Genomic DNA, 21,747 nt, shown 5'->3' with positions numbered 1-21,747 from the left:
TACAATCTGAGCACATGCTCACTGCTTGAGCTATTCTCCTCCATCTTTTAGCTATAGAACTTGTTGGAGACTTCATATCTCTCAACTCGGGTATTTTCTTGAAATATTAACTTCAACTCCTAGAACATCTCATATGGTCCATGATGTTCAAAATATCTTTGAAGTCCCGATTCTAAGCTGTTAAGCATGGTGCACTAAACTATCAAGTAGTCATCATATTGAGCTAGCCAAACGTTCATAACGTCTGCATCTGCTCCTGCAATAGGTCTATCACCTAGCAGTGCATCAAGGACATAATTCTTCTGTGCAGCAATGAGGATAATCCTCATATCACAGATCCAATCCGCATCACTGCTACTAACATCTTTCAACTTAATTTGTCTCTAGGAACATATCAAAAATAAAACAGGGGAGCTAAACGCGAGCTATTGATCTACAACATAGATATGCAAATACTATCAGGACTAAGTTCATGATAAATTTAAGTTCAATTAATCATATTACTTAAGAACTCCCACTTAGATAGACATCCCTCTAATCCTCTAAGTGACCACGTGATCCAAATCAACTAAACCATAACCGATAATCACGTGAAATGGAGTAGCTTTCAATGGTGAACATCACTTATGTTGATCATATCTACTATATGATTCACGCTCGACCTATCAGTCTCAGTGTTCCGAGGCCATATCTGCATATGCTAGGCTCGTCAAGTTTAACCTGAGTATTCTACGTTTGCAAAAACTGGCTGGCACCCATTGTAGATGGACGTAGAGCTTATCACACCCGATTAGTGGTGTCTGGGCACGACAAACTTTGGCAACGGTGCAGACTCAGGGAGAACACTTTTATCTTGAAATTTAGTGAGAGATCATCTTATAATGCTACCGTCAATCAAAGCAAGATAAGATGCATAAAGGATAAACATCACATGCAATCAATATAAGTGATATGATATGGCCATCATCATCTTGTGCTTGTGATCTCCATCTCCGAAGCATCGTCATGATTTCCATCGTCACCGGCATGACACCATGATCTCCATCATCTTGATCTATATCAATGTGTCGTCACATGGTCGTCTTGCCAACTATTGCTCTTGCAACTATTGCTATCGCATAGCGATAAAGTAAAGCAATTATTTGGCGCTTGCATCTTATGGAACAAAGAGACAACCATAAGGCTTCTGCCAGTTGCCGATAACTTCAACAAAACATGATCATCTTACAACAACTTATATCTCATCACACTTGACCATATCACATCACAACATGCCCTGCAAAAACAAGTTAGACGTCCTCTACTTTGTTGTTGCAACTTTTACGTGGCTGCTACAGGCTTAGCAAGAACCGTTCTTACCTACGCATCAAAACCACAATGATAGTTTGTCAAGTTAGTGCTGTTTTAACCTTCTCAAGGACCTGGCGTAGCCACACTCGGTTCAACTAAAGTTGGAGAAACTGACACCCGCCAGCCACCTGTGTGCAAAGCACGTCGGTAGAACTAGTCTCGCGTAAGCGTAAGCGTAATGTCGGTCTGGGCCGCTTCATCCAACAATACCGCCGAACCAAAATATGACATGCTGGTAAGCAGTATGACTTATATCGCCCACAACTCACTTGTGTTCTACTTGTGCCTATGACATCTACGCATAAAACCTGGTTCTGATACCACTATTGGGGAACGTAGTAATTTCCAAAAAATTCCTACGCACACGCAAGATCATGGTGATGCATAGCAACGAGAGGGGAGAGTGTTGTCCATGTACCCTCGTAGACCGAAAGCGGAAGCGTTAGCACAACGCGGTTGATGTAATCGTACGTCTTCACGACCCGACCGATCAAGTACCGAACGTACGACACCTCCGAGTTTAGCACACGTTCAGCTCGATGACGTCCCACGAACTATGATCCAGCCGAGTGTTGAGGGAGAATTTCGTCAGCACGACGGCGTGGTGACGATGTTGATGTTCTACCGACGCAGGGCTTCACCTAAGCACTGCTACAGTAATATCGAGGTGGACTATGGTGGATGGGGGCACCGCACATGGCTAAAAGATCAAACGATCTATTGTTGTGTCTATGGGGTGCCCCCTGCCCCCGTATATAAAGGAGCAAGGGGGGTGCGCCTGGCCAGGGAGGAGGCATGCCAGGAGGAGTCCTACTCCCACCGGGAGTAGGACTCCCCCCTTTTCCTAGTTGGATTAGGACTTGGGAGGGGAAAGGAGTGGAGGAGAAGAAGGAAGGGGGGCGTCGCCCCCCTCTCCTTGTCCTATTCGGACTTGGGGGGGGGGGCGAGGGGCGCGCGGCCCAGCCCTAGTCGCCTCTCCTCTCTTCCACCTAGGCCCACTAAGGCCCATTAAGTCCCCGGGGGGTTCCGGTAACCTCCTGGTACTCCGGTAAAATCCTGATTTCACCCGGAACACTTCCGATATCCAAACATAGGCTTCCAATATATCAATCTTCATGTCTCGACCATTTCGAGACTCCTCGTCATGTCCGGGATCACATCCGGGACTCCGAACAACCTTCGGTACATCAAAACATATAAACTCATAATATAACCGTCATCAAAACTTTAAGCGTGCGGACCCTACGGGTTCGAGAACTATGTAAACATGACCGAGACATGTCTCCTGTCAATAACCAATAGCGGAGCCTGGATGTTCATATTGGCTCCCACATATTCTACGAAGATCTTTATCGGTCAAACCGCATAACAACATACGCTATTCCCTTTGTCATCAGTATGTTACTTGCCCGAGATTTGATCGTCGGTATCTCAATACCTAGTTCAATCTCGTTACCGACAAGTCTCTTCACTCGTTCTGTAATACATCATCCCGCAACTAACTCATTAGTAGCAATGCTTGCAAGGCTTAAGTTATGTGCATTACCGAGAGGGCCCAGAGATACCTCTCCAATATTCAGAGTGACAAATCCTAATCTCGAAATATGCCAACCCAAGAAGTACCTTCGGAGACACCTGTAGAGCACCTTTATAATCACCCAATTACGTTGTGACGTTTGGTAGCACACAAAGTGTTCCTCCGTTAAATGGGAGTTGCATAATCTCATAGTCATAGGAACATGTATAAGTCATGAAGAAAGCAATAGCAACAAACTAAATGATCAAGTGCTAAGCTAACGGAATGGGTCAAGTCAATCACATCATTCTCCTAATGATGTGATCCCGTTAATCAAATGACAAATCATGTCTATGGTTAGGAAACATAACCATATATGATCAACGAGCTAGTCAAGTAGAGGCATACTAGTGACACTCTGTTTGTCTATGTATTCACACATGTATTATGTTTCCGATTAATACAATTCTAGCATGAATAATAAACATTTATCATGATATAAGGAAATAAATAATAACTTTATTATTGCCTCTAGGGCATATTTCCTTTATGTAGAAGGAGAGGTAGAAGGTGGATGTTGTACCTGAACAAGTGTGGATCGAATAACAAGTTTGGAGTATTTGTCAGACGAGTAGCCCACCACTATCAATTTCGGCGTAGAAATGACATTGATTCTTGTAGGACCTTCTTGATCAACTACAAGTAATCTCTCAAGTGCAGGTGTGTCCTCAGTGACCATACCGTGGTACACATCTTGTGATGTCTTCCTGCCGCACTAGCAACACACATAAATAGTACAGAGAGTCATGGAGGTGATGTGGAAGGTACTCATCCAATTGATCGCCTAAAGAGGAAGGTACTCGACTTCATGACATCCACGGAGTAGGCGTTCCATGTCATCATTTGAGAGGCATACGACGACGAGCTCGAGGTGCTTCAGTCATGGTAGAATAAGAGCGGGCGCGTCATTAAGGGGGGGGGGGTGAACTTGGCGACACGCAGCGTGGGCGTGAGGCAGAGTGCGGACGTTGGCAGCGACCACATATGCCCATCATCAAAAGTGAGCTCCTCGAGCTGATCTAGGGCGGGGGATCGGAACCAGTCGTCGAGCTTGGCTCGGTCCTTGCCGTTGGAACGGAACTTACCCATTCTAAGGCCTCTGGCTAGGCCAAGGTGACTGCCAAGGATCTTGGAGAACACATCCAAGCTTTTGCGATAGCCTTGGCAGAGCTCGTGGGTGTCGATGAGGTCGAGAGGGCTGGAGTTCCATAGGGGGCGCCACCGTTGGGAAAGGGCGGTTGTCCGCGCCCCATATTTGATTGGGAGGAGGGAGATGATGACTGTCAACATATCATCGGGGAGGCTGCTGATGAAGTCTAGGCCTGCTGGAGTCGCTTGCGGTTCTAGCTCGCCCCGCCTCTGCTTGTCGGCAGCCCCGTTCTCCACCTCCGGAGTCACCTTGTCAGCGGCACTTTCTAATAGAAATGGGAGTACAAGGAATATTTAGTTAAAACAGAGCAATAGAAAAGTGTATTGGTAACTAGAAGTTATCAGGTAGGAATATAGTAAGAAAAGGGAATTACAATTGGTTCCTTAAGTACTACACAATTCATTTGTTATTGCTGGGTAAGTCAACATGCAGATAGTTGAAAAGAAAACTTACTTCGAACAAAGTCTAGATGGATGATATCGTCGGGGAAGTTACCATATATCTCATGACCAGGCCCTTTTATGTGCAGTGCAATTATATGCCAGCTTTCAATTCATAAAACTTAGAAATTTCTTTCCGAAAGCCAGTGCCAAAATAGGAGTCACCACGTTCATCAAGTCTTACAGTAGCAATGATTGTAAATCTATGGTTTGTGTGCAGTATGACATCCCTGCAGTCTTGATTTATGTAAAGGGAAAGATTGTGCACTAGAGATTCTGTTGCATAGCAAGGGACGCGCTGCATAAAATGGTAGGATTGTTAAAGAAAATATGGTAACATGCAAATATGGGCCCAAATTGAAAGAACTATAAAATAATCGAAATCTAAGGACAAAAATCTATAATTAAACAGATAGGGTAAACATGATGTCATGGAAATATGAGAGTAATCGAAAGAACAATACATCATTAATTTGCCTAATATAGAAAGAAGAGGGGGGGAAATCCCCTTTGACGTATATGTTGCATGTGGCACCTTTTATCCAAATGTAGTAATATTTAGAATATGTTCAGGAAAGTAGGCCATGCCAGACGATTTAGGGTGAGATTGAAAATACCGCGCGCATCCTCAAGTCATCTGGTACGGTGAGATGGAATGCCTAGCGGAGGCCGCAAGGTCCTGATGTGTCCGTACACTGTAAACACTATGAATGGAAGAAAACCCTCAAATCAGCTCAAATAAAAATGAATTCACGGCAATTTCAGCCGGGTGATTAAAGGAGGCAGATGAACAGAGATAAGAGATGAGATAATATCTCATTAAATTAGTTATCTTGTTGTCCATGAGAAAGAACCCTCTGTACGGCAGATTCCCCAACTGAGCAGAGCTGGGTCGATCGCGAGCAGTGTCGAGAAAAGTCGATGGCGACAGGCGGCGGCAAGCGGAAGTGGCGAAATGCGGTTGGCTTTGCCGGCAGCCTGGCGGTGGCGGTAGGCGTCGAGCTAAGTGGTTACCGCCGCGATAGGTGGTGCCATGCATAGACACGGAGGAGCTTGTGCAGGTGTAAATGGGGAACGGAGGGGGTGGCGGGTGGGGTGAGGGTTTTTGTGACGTGGGGATGGTGAGGGTTTTCTTTTTTTCTTTTTTGAATTGGGCGGTGAGGGTTTTCTGTCCCACAAATAATTTTGGAGGCGATGTTTGCTAGAGCCAACCGTGTGTGATTGACGCAACAAGAAAAATGAAAGTCATTGCACATGGTTCTAATTTTGGGAACCGTGTGTGATTGACGTACTACCTCCATCCTGGTTTATTGGTCCCCTTTGTAATTTTTACCAAATATTTAACTAAGAAATGTTTATGCATGTCACCAAAAATTATATCATTGAACAATATGCTCAAATACCCATCCAACGATATAATTTTTGCTAACCTGCACTAACATTTTGTCAGTTAAACTTTTTGTCAAAATTTAATAAAAATTACAAAGGGGACCAATAAACCAAGACGGAGGTAGATTCCATCAACCGAACTGATTGCGTCCATATCCCACGGTTAGAAATAAGTAAACATAGATTAAACATACTCAGACATATATTATAATACATGCACACAAGCATAGTTCAACCATACGTTCATAGTTCAACCGTCATTAAGCATACTCAAGCGTACATAGTTCGATCCCACATCTCATCTCACATGCAGGCATGATCCTGAAGCTTCTCCAGGTACTCGGCGTACGCGTCGTGCGCCACCCTAGGAGAATACTTCTGATTGAAAGAGCCAACAGCCCATCCTCTTGCATGCGCCAGAACACTTAGATACGCGCCACGAAGCTTGTGGTTGCAAAATGGGCATCGATAGCCGCCGTTCCAGATCCTAATACGCCAGTTATGCTTTCCCACATAAAGCTCCCTCAGGATTTGCCTCTTGTACCTCCTCTGGCCATCTTCATCCTCATTGTCCACATCGGCAAACAACACCTATACAAATAGTAAAACAAATTTGGCATCAAATAAATGTTTACATGTCGTGAAGTAGGATTAGGAATTTATGGCTATTTATTTACACATATCCAGAGATTATGATTCGATTTTTAAGCACATTCGTCTATGTACAGACAAATCTTGAAGAAAATAATGGCACAAACATATGTAGGTCATTCAAAATCAATTGTCAAGTCCTGGCTAGGAATTATTAGCACGAACACTAACCCTAGTCGTATTACTAGTAGAAATCATTTGCACGGATGAAACAACTAATCACTTATCACTTGTACCATTCAAGCAATCAATACACTACATGGATCTAATGAAACTTACTCAGATTCCATGGATTGGGAGAAGATAACCATATGATTTCAATTCCAAAAAGGGGGAGGCAGGAGTAACCAGAGAAACCCTATGATCTATTTGTCACACAAATGGCTATAGATGACTAACCAGCTATCCGTCGTCATCAGAGTCATCGCCGGAGTCGTCACCAGAGTCGGTGTGGAACTCCGCCTCCTGCTGTGGAAGCTCGACGCCATCGATGACGTCAGGGTGCAGCGATATCTCGCCGGCGGTGACGGCAACCTCTGTCTCCATCTCCACACCATGCTTCGATGCTTTAGTAGCCCCGATGTCGCCACTCCCTCTGATGGGGCGCTTTAGCGGCATCCTCATACACTGACGGCTTTGAGTGTTGAGAGCGGCGTCGAGGATGCAAGTAGAGAGAGAGAGAGGATTGTGTGTGTGGCGAGGATGGGGGGTGCGGCCACTCGGGCGCACCATTAATATGGATTAGTGGGAGTTGTGTGAGAGAGGCGGGCAGCGGTCAAACCGATGGCTCGCCTCCCGTTGAGCTTGCGCACCGGACTGCTAGCATGCCTACGAAAATTTCACACAACTACTCGCACGCCTCCCGATGACACTGCACAGCGAGCACGCCTCTGTCAATTCACACACCTGCACGGATGCCTCCTGGTCTGCCTACGCAGCGGACTGCTCGCATGCGTCCCGTCAACTCACGGCTGATCGCACGGCACACGGGTCACGCGGCGGCACATAAATTGTTTTTCTATTTGGATGATTAATGCTGCTACTTTATTGCCTAACTAAAGCATGGCACATATCCATTGTTGGTCTAACGCTCACAGTTCGAATAAATAATCTGTTTGGGATATTGGTTCCCAATTATTAATAATCTCCTATTTGTAATTAGATAAAGATTACATCAAATCTGGTCTCAAATTTGACAAAAAAGTACAATGCCCTCTGTATTGGTGTCCATATGACAACATGATAAGTTTCATGAATTTCAAATAAGTTTTGGATGTACTTGAATTTAAAAATCAAGATTCTCAATGTTTGAAATTTGTTGCACGGGGAGTAAACATGCACCCAGTGAGACACATGTGTTTTTGCAATCCATTTAGGTGCACTGTCACGTATGCATGTAGCTCAAATTTGATTTTTGCACATTATACCCATAGAAAATCAACCAATTAATGTACTAAAACATCTTAATGATCTCTGTTTTTTTCGAAATTAAAACGTCCCTCCTTTGGTAACATATGTTCACCGCGGGATAATTAATTTAACATGCATCATAGTTGTAGTGGATCCATGATGTTTGTGTGAGTGTGTGCGTCTGGGGATGGTGGGTGGCTCGCAGTACACTACGAGTTGTGAGCCACCGTGTGGGTTGGCCGTTTTGTTAGGCAAGCCGGTGCCACATCAGAGTCGTGAATTCATTATTTAAAACATTACACAACCCTTTCATACATACATGTTTTGGCCACATGCAGTCGACGTTGTCCTACACGACACTCGATACTCGCTTGTGACGCTTTCTGTGGGCCCGCGAGGTCGTCGTCCATCACTTTGATGAACAGCTGACAGTGAGGTTAATTTGACCAGCAAGGTAGAATCTTTTTTGTTTGAGTTATGGTGGTATATAGTACGCGTCGAAGAGGTGGGAGGGGACTAGCATATATACTATACATACGTGTCCGTGAACAAGTACACCTCACTCAGTGTCAGGACTTTTCGGTTTCCGAGGCATGTGCCACATCAAAATTGTGAAATTGTCTATTCAAACATCACACAACACCTCTTTGTGCCACATGCATGCACGCGGTGGTTATCCTAGTTAGGACACACTGGTGCGCATCGGTCCTAAACAAATGGTTTTTAACCCCTTTCCGCGAAGGCATTTGGAATCGTCGCCAAGTGAGTGTGTGCGATAGCGTGTCCTTCGCACATGACCCAGAAATCGTCGGGGATAGGCCCTCCTGGGACCCAGGCTGGGGCCGTGTGCGATCGGGCGAGGCATCGAAACCCAATCATTTCCGTAGGTATGTACATCCCACACGGTAATCCGAGAGAATCATTTCCGTAGGTATGTACATCCCACATGGTGAATCCCAGAAAAACATATCCATTCGTATGTATATCACACACATTCAATCCAAGGAATACATTTCCGTTCTTATGTACATCCCACACAGTCAATCTAGGGAACACATTTCCGTTCGGACGTACATCCCACACGGTTTTATGTGTAGGCTCGTGTGTGAAAGGTGTAACTATCACACATGGTTTACCATGGTTAACTGTTTGCTTTTATCAACTATATCACACACGATTTGATGAAGAAAACTGTGTGGCATTGAGCTATCCATCGCAAGCGCTTTTTCTGCTAGAACCATTTGCAAAGGTCCATGACACATTTAGCAGGTTTATTAGTTTACAATTAATAATTCCAGTATTACGCAAATTCACATTTCATATCGAACAGTTGTTTGCCAATTTCATATCAGGCACATAAATATATTATAACATCACAGTATGGTAGCTACATGAAAACAACACAGTACAACATATAGCTAGTTCAACTTCATAAGAACAATATATTCATTTCCCTAATCAAGATCATACAGGCTTGTCTTATCCACCTCTGCTTCCAGTCCTGTAAGAACCCGTTTTCCAAGGAAGGTCATAGGTGCTGGGCGCGTCATCGTGCCGAGGATGTGTACGAAGACGGGTAATTCGCGAGGAAGGTCATAGGCGCTGGGCGCCTCATCGCTGCGTGGAGGTGGGCCGATAAGCTCCAGCGTGCCACCGACGAGGAGCTCCAGTGGGCGCCCAACGAAATGGCAAGATTGGCCGCGCGTGTCCGCCAACAAGAGGCAGATCGGTACGTCAAGCGCTGCGAGGCGGAGGAGGCAGAGTACTGCCTTCACACTGGGAAGACGCCGCGCACCAGGGAGATGCTGGCGAGGGGTTGCCGGAATACTGGCCCCAGGAGGGATTATTAGTTTTAGTATTGTTTGTTTTTCATTTTACGTATTATACCTAGTAGTTAAGTATCAGCACGTATATGTGATGATATTATATATATATATATGTATATATTCTATGATGAACTAATGAACATTTAATATATATATATATATATATTATGAATTCCATTTTCTATCTGTTTTTGTATACTAATTTGAATCTAGCTGTTATCATCCACATATACAGAATGGAAATCGTATATACACACATTGAAACAGAACATATAAGAATGGAAAACAGAGTACACACATTGAAACAGAGCAATAAACAGAGCAATACTATGCTTGCTGTGAATACATAGGTATCCACATCGAAACGACTTTTCAAAATAAAATGTGTCCATGAGACCATGACCAGCAGCCCTTGCCTACGGTAGCTCTTGGCTCTGCCTGAACTCGTGCAGGCATTCGTCCATGCGGTCGACACGCTCGCGGTACATCTGGAGCACGATCTTGAGCTCCAAGTTGGCTATTTCATCGGAGATCACCAGCTCGAGGATGCGACGGCCATGTTCCTCTACTGCGCCCAGGTGGACACTTGGGCCAAGGAGGCGGTCGAGCCTACGGACCAGCGCGTTGGCATCCAGCGGGCCGCGGACAAGGCGAACGGCGGCACCCATGCGAATGATGCAGCGGGCGTCCGGTGCAAGTACGACACGGCTGGCCTCTAGTGCAAGTACGACGCTGACGGCCTCTGCCCACTCCTGGCGAGGAATGGGGTACTGACCGGACGTGTACCCAGCTGCGACGCCGTGTCGATAGCAGGCAAGCACCGATGGATCCACTCTTGTTGTGCGGCGCGACGCGCCTCTTGCTTTGTGGCGCTCCAACGGTCTCGCCATGCGTCGAGCCGCAGCCTATCGGCGCGGATGCGCCTAGCTTGCTCTGCGGCATGCCATCGATCATGTTGTGCGGCGAGCTGCAACCTGTCGGCGCTGACATGCCTATCTTGATCCGCGGCGCTCAAGCGCCATGCGCTAAAGGTCTACTCAACTCTGGCGATGACGCGCATCACGACGTCATCCATTGCATTGCCGGGGAGCGCCTCGGCCTCGACGGGCCGTGGCGCCTGCTCGTTTTCCTCATCGACGAGGTTGATGGCAGAGGTGGTGCTTTGGTGGGTTGGCATGCTTGGAAAAGGTGGATGTGCTACAGGCTGCGCTTGTCGCCTTCATGCGTCGCGTGCCGCCTATGCGCAATATTGCTGGGTGGAGGGAAACAGGTGAGGAAACGGTGGGAAACGGTGGCGTGTTCATAAAACGCCATCAATTAATGGAAACTTAGCATAGAAGGAACATCGAGCTATCACAAGAAGGAGATGATGATCAGATGAACACGGACCACACTAGGGAACCATTTCTGTTATTATCGGTATTCGCACACATTTCTGATTACAGACCTGTTTGCGGCGTATCACAAACATCTTGTTATATTGAACCGTTTCTGTTCTCTTGCCGCAATGCAAACAGTTCATTCGAGTGAACCGCATGCCGTATATCGCACACACCTTCATCTGGCTGCCCGTTTCTTTTGTGTTGCCTAATCACAAACAGTTCATCCGAGTGAAACGTATGTTGTATATCGCACACACCTTCATCTGGCTGCCCGTTCCTTTTGTTCCTCCTCATCGCAAACAGTTAATTGAGCTGAACCGTATGCCCTGCATCGCACACGCAACTAAAATCTGAACCGTGTTTGATGCATCCTCCATTGCAAACGTTTTGCACCTTTTTGACGGTTTTACCACCACCTTTTGCGATTATGGCATCACACAAAATTTCGTCGAAGGGTCTCTAATCGTAGTGTCGCGTTAGCCGCATCCTGCAGTAGTGACACTCACGTGTGACGCTTCCATCTGTGGGCCCACGAGGCCATCATCGATGCATGCATGCATCACTTTGACCTACATTGGGAGAGGTTAATTAATTTCACCATCGATGAGGATTCTTTTGGGTTGTACATATTATGGTAGGAGCATATAGTATGTGTCGAAGAGGGGGGAAGGGGACCATCATATGTAGTACGCTTCATGAACCTTGCTCTGTGTGGGTGGATGGTTTATGATTTTTGAGGCATGTGGCACATCAAAGTTGTGCATTTTGGGTATTCAACATATATATGTTTGGCCCACATGCAAATCAATGGTGGTTGTCCTCTCGCACCCACTTAAGCGGTTATCAGCGATATCGATGCTTTCCATCTGTGGGCCCGCTTGGTCCATCACTACTTTTTGCCTGACAACGAGAGAGGTTAATTTGACTTAGGAGGGGATTTTTTGCTTGTAATATGGTATATATAGGTCATGCTCTGGGATGACATGCATGATAAAGTTTGAGCACACACACATGCATGTGTACGCATGAATCCCTCCCATCGAGTCGAAGAGGCTAGTACAATGACACGTCATGAACCGATCTCGCTCTAAGTGGGGAGTGTACGATTTCGACGCACGCTCCACATCAATGTTGTGAAATGGTATTCAAACATGCATGCATGCATCACCTCCATACATATGCATGTAGTGGTTGCCTTCGAACGGTACATTCCCTCGCGTGGTTATTGGCGACATGCCTATGGACATCCATGATCACCTTGACCGATAACAAGATAGGTTACCATGGCGGATTCTTCATTTGGTTCGTGTTATCTTAGTATAGGTCATGGTGAGATTCAGACTACCGGGGTTTCTGATCCACGGACACCTATGGGACCGGTGGACCGGGTCCCTTTCGGTTCGGCGGGGGCGGAGGTTGCGCAAAGAGCAGATCGAGGCGAAACACGCGAGCGGTTGGTCGTGCAAAGGGCGGATCGAGGCGGAGCACGCGAGCGATTTACCCAGGTTCGGGCCGCACGGATGCGTAAAACCCTACTCCTGCTTTGTGGTTTGGTATTGATTTCTAGCTCGGGAGCGCGGAGTGCTACAGTACACACCAGCAGCTAGCAAGACCGAGCGTGAGTGTTCGAAGTGGCTAAGCCCCCTCCTCGTTGCACTCGGGCCTCCTTTTATATGCTCAAGGGGTTACCGACATAGAGCAACGGAGGTCAAGGGCAAAAATGGAAAGGTGCTGTAGTAGGGGCAGCTAGGTGCTGTAGTAGGCACAGCTACCTGCTACAGTGTTATCATACCTAACCCTGACGGCAGGGGACAAGGGCATTAAATGCCCGTCTGTGTCACCTAAACAGTACCGAGAGGGACCGCTAGGGACGCCACCGTTTGCCACGATGGTTATCTTGTCAGCGCCTGCTCGCCACCACGCACTCCTAGCTGCACGGCCTCCCGCCACGTGTGCTCGGGAGAGCGACACGTGGGCGGTTGTGCTGGAGCGCGGGCTCGGAGAGGCGGTTCGCCGCGGCAAGCGTCTTGCCGCGTTCGTCGTCTTGTCGCGTTCGGGAGCTTGTCGCTCACTGGGCCTTGTCGGGACGCACGGCGCGTCGTGGCAAGTCTTCTAGGTATGCCTAGGTTGGCCTTCCCGGCAAGCTCCTCTTGCCGGGGTCTCGAGGTGCTTTTGGTAGCCTTCCCGGCAAGCTCCTCTTGCCGGGGCCTTGGTTGGCCTTCCCGGCAAGCTCCTCTTGCCGGGGCCTTGTTTTGAGTACTTTGTTCTTGAATGGTCTTCAAAGTAGCCGCGGAGGGTCTTGGCGGCCACCCGGCAAGCCTTGCCGCGGGATGCTGCGACTGCCCGTGCACAAGTTCGGGATACTAGGGTACCCCTACTCTAGTACACCGACAGGAGCCCCCGGGCCTGGGCCAGACACGGTGCCGAGCGCTGTTGGGCCAGGCCCAAAACAGTGCACGGGCACGCGCGGCCTAGGTCACGCCGCATATCTCTCCGCTTCCACCGCGCACGCCCAGAACGACATGCGTCAAACGCGGCATCGTGGGCGACGTGGGCGGCGTGCGTGGGGCTAAGCCCCGCGAGCCTGCGTCAGACCATGATGAAGGGGATGGTTCACGCCCTCCTCCTTAAACGGAGGTAGGCGTGAGGGCGTGGTGCATTTACTGGACGGGGGCGGTGCGCGGTTTCTGAGGCGCCCACTCCCCGCGATCACGGGGTGGGGTGAGGCCGCCTCATTCGTCGCTTCGGTCCCGCATTCTCGCCACGCGGCTCGCATGCGCTTGGGATCGCGGACGGTGGAAGTGGGAAACTGGGCCGCCGCGAGCAGAGGCAGCGGGTTGGCCCTGACTCCTTGCCGTCCTCGTGCCTTGATTCGCCGAGCGGGGCGGCCGAGCCCCCACCTCGCTCCTTTATAAAGAGCGGGAGGGGAGCACGGAAGCCCGCACTCTCCCATCTCCTCCTTTCTTCAGCTTCTGCTCCCCTTTCTCTCATCCGCCATGGAGAAAGGGAATCCTAGCCCATCATCGGTGGCGGCGAGGGTCGCCGCCAGACAGCGCACCCCTTCCTCTCCCGCACCCATGGTGGCAGAGCCAACCACAAGGGGAAGAGGGAGGGGGCGAGGTCGTGGACGAGGTCGAGGACGAGGTCGAGGCGCTCGGGGAAGAGGCGGACGGGGCGGCGCGCCAGCTCCGCCTCCGCCGGCGGCTCCCCTCCCCACGGCGGTCCATATAGGGGACGACCCTTGTGAGTTCTTCGTCAGGCTGCACCGGGCGCCTCGTCGTCGCCTCCGGCTTCCCGCTCCGTTTGCGAGCGCGATGGAGTCGGACCCGCCCGAGACACTGAGGCTGCACATGAGGGGCTGTGGGATCTGCGGCACGCGGGTCCGCGTTGTATTCCCAGCCCCTAATGTGATGTATCTTGATCGAGGGTGGAAGACGTTCGCACGTATCCACAGCCTGACGGGGGGGCTCACCCTCCATTTTAAGTTGATGGAGGGCGATCTCCTCTCCGTCAAGGTCTTCGGGTGCTTCGGCACTCGGGCGAAGTGCTGCGTGGACAGCTCCTCCGATAGTGAAGGCTCCTCCTCGAGCGATAGTGACGAGGAGGAGAGCGACAGCGACAATGAGGGTAACGGGCGGCGGGATGGCGGGTCCGACTAGGTGTCGGGCGCCGCTCCGCGCGGCACCGGCGACCCCATCATCCGTGTCGCCGGCTCCTTGAACTCCCCGGGGGCGTCTCCTTGGGCGGCTGGCGTAGGGAGGCTGCGGAAGGGGAAGAGGGCTGGCGACAAGGCCGTCAGGTCAGAGTACGAGGGCGTGGTGCCCTCGACAGCGTGCTGACGTCCTGCCGCCCCGTCTTCGAGCCCCGCTTCCGGCGCCGCCATCACCGTCAAGCCCTCGGTCGGCCCCCCGGATGTTCTCTTGGTGTCTTCTGGCACCTGTAGCTCGCCTAGGCGCCCCATTTCCCCTTTTCGCCTCCTTGACCTACCTCCTGAAGAGAGGGACAGGAAAGGGATTACGGGCACCTTATCTTTTTAATTTGTAAGCCCTCGGGCCTTAGCTGCATCTAAAACTTGTAATCCTCTCTTTCATGTTTTTCATCCTCTTTGGACTGTACCTGAGTGGGATTTTTTTTAATGAAAAGGGGATGCTTGCCGGGTTATTTGTCTCGCGGGCCGAACCCACGCCAAGGAGCGAATCCTTGGTATCCCTCGGACAGACATTCTACCTCCCGGCAACAGGCCCTGCCGCCTTCCCACGTCGCTCGACCTTTCTCACGCCTTTGGCGGAGGCGGGAACGAGGTGGGTGCGGCCTCCTCGTTTCATCCCTTTGCTGTTGCGACTACGACCCAACTTGGCCCCGGGAACGCGCTCCAGGGCCTAGAGTTGAGGGAGCACGGCAGTTTTCGGGAAAAAACGCGGTTTCGCATTCCCCAGTCCATAAGAGGGTGCATGATGAGGGACGAAAGACTTATCTGATATCGCAGCCCCCGGCAACTCTGGCTTGCCGCGGACGGATCTTGGCACTCGCAGCCCCCAGCAACACTGGCTTGCCGGGGCTCAGGTGCCGGCACGCCCTTCTTCTCCTTTTCGTCCTCAAGCAGTCTGGCCAGAATATGCGAGCCCTGCGAACGAAGGAAAAGCAAAGGGACGGACACTCGACCTCTAAGCTAGGGGTTAGGTGCTGTTAGGCACTATCGACCCTAACCAAGGACGAGACTCAACCTAGCATGCATGCTATAACCCCGGGGTGATCAGCGCTTCATTTACTGGTGCTCAGGGTCTGCGCCTGGCTCTGTACAAAGGATTACATGCAACAACGGCAAGACTTGTACAGAAGGGTGGTTGCCGGACAGGGTCCGACAACCGCGCCTTACGGGTAAAACTTATGAAGATGCTCGATGTTCCAGGAGTTGCTCACTGGTACGCCATCTTCAGTCTCAAGGCGGACAGCGCCAGGCCTTGTGACTCGCTTCACCCGGCAAGGGCCTTCCCACTTCGGCGTCAACTTGTTGGAATTCTTGGCCAACTGAACGCGCCGAAGAACAAGGTCGCCTTCCTCGAGACTCCTGGCATTGACTCTGCGGCTATGGTAGCGGCGCAGAGCTTGCTGGTAGCGAGCAGCTCGCACAGCAGCCTGGAGACGATCTTCCTCAAGGAGCAGCGCGTCATCTTGCCGCAGCCGCTCTTGCTCAAGCTCATCATAAGCGAGCACTCGAGGTGACCCGTATACGAGTTCCGTGGGGGTAACTGCCTCTGCTCCATAGACTAGAGCAAAGGGTGTCTGTCCAGTGGCTCGATTTGGCGTCGTTCTGATCGACCAAAGAACCACCGGTAGCTCCTCGATCCAGTTTCTTCCGCACTTGTGCAGCCTGTCGAAAGTTCTGGTCTTGAGCCCGCGCAGCACTTCAGCATTTGCCCTCTCCGCTTGACCGTTGCTTCTTGGGTGAGCAACAGAAGCGAAGTAGACCTTGGCGCCAAGATCTTGGACGTACTGCATGAAGGTGCGGCTCGTGAATTGTGTACCGTTGTCGGTGATTATCCTGTTAGGGATCCCGAAGCGGCAAACAATCGACCTGAAGAACTTGACGGCTGACTGCGCGGTCACCTTCCTCACTGGTTCCACTTCCGGCCACTTTGTGAACTTGTCGATTGCAACGTACAAGTACTCAAAGCCCCCGACAGCTCGGGGAAAGGGGCCGAGGATGTCGAGCCCCCAGACCGAAAATGGCCAGGATAAAGGGATCGTCTGGAGAGCTTGAGCCGGCTGGTGTATCTGCTTGGAATGGAACTGGCACGCTTCACACTTGGTTACTTGTGCAGTTGCATCCTGGAGGGCTGCTGGCCAGAAGAAACCTTGCCGGAACGCTTTGCCGACAAGCGCTCTTGCGCCAATGTGGTGGCCACTTATGCCTCCGTGTATCTCTACCAACAGCTTTTGTCCATCTTCCCGGGGAATACACTTCAATTTCACACCGTTGAGTCTTCTTCTGTACAGTGTCTTGTCGACAAACTGGTACATACTTGACTGCCGGGCTACTCTTTCCGCTTCTTCTTGCTCTTCGGGAAGTTCTCCTGTCTGAAGGAAATGGACAATCTGCTGCGCCCATGCTGGAGCTTGTGGCTCGACAACAAGGACTAAAGGCGAATCTGCGGCTGCGGGAACGTCCGCTTCTACGGCGAGAACTTGGGTCTCTGCCGGAGCTTGACGTTCCCCGGCAAGCTTGCCGGAGCAAAACTTGCCGGGAGCTTCTGCTTCAACGGAACAAACCCTGGGGCTTGCCGGAGCATCTTGCTCCTCAGCGCTCTTAGTGTTGGACTCAGCTGCCGCGGGAACATCCGCTTCTACGGCGAGAAGTTGTGTCTCTGCCGGAGCTTGACGTTCCCCGACAAGCTTGCCGGGAGCTTCTGCTTCAACGGAACAGACCCTAGGGTTTGCCGGAGCATCTTGCTCCTCAGCGCTCTTGGCGTTGATCTTGGGGACCTTCTTGGTGGCGGCTTCGGGAAGCTCTGCCGGCAAATAGTCACCAGAAACCAACTTCCTCTTCTTGCTCTATCCAGTTGACGGCGTTACGGACGGCTGAGTCAGCTTGAGCACAAAGATCCCTGGTTCCACAGGTAACTTAAGTGCAGCGCATTTTGACAGGCCATCGGCAATGGCGTTCTGAGCTCTTGGAACATGTTCCATCTGCAGGCCGTCAAAATGCTCTTCTAGCTTTCTCACTTCATCGACGTAAGCTTCCATCAACGGACTCTGATAATTCTTGTTTACTTGGCGGACGACAAGCTGTGAGTCACCCCTAACAATGAGCTTCTTGATCCCAAGGTCTGCCGCGATCCGGAGACCGGCAAGCAAGCCTTCATACTCTGCAGTATTATTTGTTGCTTGCTCCTTGGGAAAGTGCATCTGGACTACGTACTTGAGGTGCTCTCCGGTGGGTGCGACAAGCAGCACACCAGCGCCGGTGCCTTGCAGCGAAAAGGCACCATCAAAGTACATCAGCCACTCTTTGCTTGCTTCCTTGTCGGGGATGCTCGTCTCTGGAATTTCTTCATCTGGTGTTGGCGTCCATTCTGCTATAAATTCTGCCAATGCTCTGCTCTGGATAGTTGAAGTGCTTTCAAACTTGAGGCCAAAGCTTGACAGTTCCAGTGCCCACTCAACAATCCTGCCTGTCGCTTCTGGATTCTGCAGTATCCTCTTCAGCGGAAAGCGAGTGACAACTGTGATCTCATGTGCTTGGAAGTAATGGCACAGCTTTCTCGAGGCCATGAGAAGGCCGAAAAGCAATTTCTGCACACCAGAGTACCTTGACCTAGCACCCTGCAGAAGGGAACTGACAAAGTAAACTGGGCGCTGCACCATTTTCTTCCGTATCTCCTCGTGCATCTGCGCAGATTCATCTTTGTCGGGACCAGAGCTCGTCGGGGAAGCCCCCTGCTTGTCGCTGGATGCGCTTGCCGCGGTTGCTGGCTCATCATCTGCCTCCCTCTCTGCTACTAGCGCAGCACTAACCACTTGATTGGTTGCCGCTATGTACAGCAGCAACTTCTCTTGTGGCTTAGGTGCGACAAGTATTGGAGGGGAGGATAGGTACCTCTTCAGGTCTCGCACCGCAGCCTCCGCTTCCGGAGTCCATTTCATTGGACCTGCCTTTTTCAATAATTTGAAAAACGGCAAGGCGTGCTCAGCAGACCGAGAGATGAACCTGCTGAGAGCAGCCACGCAACCTGCAAGTTTCTGTACATCCTTGACGCGCTTTGGTGCTTCAATCTGCTCAATGGCCTCAATCTTGTCGGGATTGGCTTCGATTCCGCGCTGAGACACGAAGAACCCGAGAAGCTTGCCGGAGGGGACTCCAAACACACACTTCTCCGGGTTGAGCTTGAGGCTGATCTTGCGCAGATTTACAAAGGTCTCGTCTAAGTCTTGAATCAGGGTTGCTCTGTCCTCGCTCTTGACCACTATATCATCCATGTAGGCTTCCACATTTCTGTGTATTTGTGGCTCAAGAGCAATGTGGACTACCCTTGCAAATGTCGAACCAGCATTTTTTAGTCCGAAAGGCATCCGTACGAAACAATACGTGCCACATGGAGTAATAAATGCGGTCTTCTCCTCATCTTCTTCTGCCATGAAGATCTGATGATATCCTGAGTATGCGTCAAGGAATGAAAGCAAATCACATCCGGCTGTGGAGTCAACAATCTGGTCAATGCGCGGCAAAGGAAATGGGTCTTTGGGACAAGCTTTGTTAACATCGGTAAAATTGATGCAAAGTCTCCATTTCCCGTTTTCCTTGCGCACGACTACAGGATTGGCCAACCACGTGGGATGGAGCACTCCTCTGACAAGGCCTGCTGCTTGCAGTTTCTTGATCTCTTCTGCAATGAATTCTTGGCGCTCCACTGCCTGCTTCCTGACTTTCTGCTTGACGGGCCGCGCATGAGGACAAATGGCAAGGTGGTGCTCAATCACTTTCCTGGGAACACCGGGGATGTCAGACGGCTGCCATGCAAACACGTCGACATTCGCCCGCAGGAAAGTAACGAGCGCGCTTTCCTATTTAGGGCCGAGCGTGGCACTGATGGTGAAGGTACCACCAGTGCCGTCCTCCTTGGCGGGTACCTTCTTCGTCTCTGGCGGAGCTGCCATCGTCTTCTCGTACTTGCCGGTGGAGCTCGAAGGTGCGTCCTCGATGGCAGCGCAGCACTCCGAAGAGGTGCGCTTGCCAGAGTGGGCACCAAAACTCTTGCCGGACTTGGTCTTGCCGGTGGAGCTCGATGGTGCGTCCTCGACGGCAGCGCAGCACTCCGAAGAGGTGCGCTTGCCGGAGTGGGCATCAGAACTCTTGCCGGACTTGGTCTTCTTCCCCCCGGGAGCTTCAGCGGCAAGTGGATTGCGATCTGCCGTGGCTGCTGCTTCCCGGTAGATCTTGTCGGCACAGATAAGAGCATCCTTCTTGTCGCCGGGGACAGAGATGACGCTTATCGGGCCTGGCATCTTTAGCATGTTATATGCGTAGTGAGAGGCTGCCATGAACTTGGCGAGTGCTGGACGGCCAAGTATCCCATTGTAGGGCAATGGGATATCGGCAACGTCGAATGTGACCCTCTCGGTTCTGAAGTTGAGCTCGCTGCCAAATGTCACCGGCAGCGTGACCTTCCCCTTCGGCTTGCTCCTTCCCGGATTGATTCCTTGGAATGTGCCGGTCTCTTCGAGCTCGCTTTTAGGGATCTGGAGTTTTCGGAGTACAGCGGAGGAGATCAGGTTTAAGCCGGCCCCGCCGTCAACTAGCATCTTGGTGACTTTGAGGTTGCGGATAGTTGGTGAAACCAACATCGGCAGACACCCGACCGCAGTTGTGCGATCAGGGTGGTCCTCAATGTCAAAGATGATAGGCGTGCTGGACCACTTCAGAAGCTTGCGCGATTCGATGGGTGGTTCTGCTGCATTGACTTCCCGCACCCACTGTTTGAGCTGGCGGTGCGAGGTATGCAGAGAAGCACCACCATCAACGCACAAGACCTTTGTGGCTTTCTGAAACTCCTGCTCACTGGTCTCAACATCATCCATGTCTTCGTCCTCCGTGTCGTCTTCATTGTTGTCGCGGCCGCGGGGAGGTCTGTCTCCTTGCCGCTGCTTGGCCTTGCCGCGGCGTTCTTCCCGTCCGGCGCGCTTCTTGCCGGATTCTCCAGCACCCCCTTGGGCCCTCTCCTTGTCCCGCCGCTCGTACTCAGCCTTCTGCTGCTGGACAAGTTGCTCGACCTTCTTGCAGCTTTGGAGGTCGTGGCCCTTGGTGCGGTGAATCTTGCAATATTGCTTGTCGGAGCCGTCCCGCTTGTCGGCGACCGCCATAGCCTGACAGCTGGTGCACGCGGCAACTTCCTTGCCGGAGCTACCAACTATAACCTTCTTGGCGCCACCTTCATCGCCGGACTGCTCAACGACCAGCACCTCTTTGCCTCTCTTCTTCCTGTTGCGCCGCCGGCTTTTCTTTGCCGGGGCAGCATCCTCACTGTCAGATCCTTCTGCTCCAGTGCTTTCTCCGGGGAATTTCCTCCCTTCCTCAGCACGTGCACACTTGTCGGCCAGGGCATATAGCTCGCTGACGTCCCGAATCTTGCACATCGCCATCTCCTCCCGCATCCTGCGGTTACGCACGTTCTGATGGAACGCGCTGATTACCGCGGCAGGGTGGATATTTGGGATGTTGTGGTGTACACGGCTGAACCTCTGGATATACTGGCGCATGGGCTCTCCTTCCTTCTGGACGAGCAGGTGAAGATCACTCTCTTGACGATGAGGTTTGTGGCTGCCTGTGAAGGCGCCAACAAACTGATGGCACAGATCCGCCCAGGAGGATACGGAGTTGTCCGGCAAGTGCATGAGCCAGGACCTGACGTTGGGCTTAAGCACCAGCGGGAAGTAGTTGGCAAGGATCTTGTCGTCCCGTCCCCCAGCAGCCTGCACTGCGATGGTGTAGATGCTGAGGAACTCTGACGGATGCAACTTGCCGTCGTACTTCTCTGGTACATCTGGCTTGAAATTCTTCGTACTGGGCCACTGGACT

This window comes from Triticum urartu, chromosome 3A (genome assembly GCF_056163025.1).
Source record: "Triticum urartu cultivar PI428250 chromosome 3A, HENAU_Tu73, whole genome shotgun sequence".
Classification (NCBI taxonomy): Eukaryota; Viridiplantae; Streptophyta; class Magnoliopsida; order Poales; family Poaceae; genus Triticum; species Triticum urartu.
Note: the sequence above shows the minus strand (reverse complement) of the source record.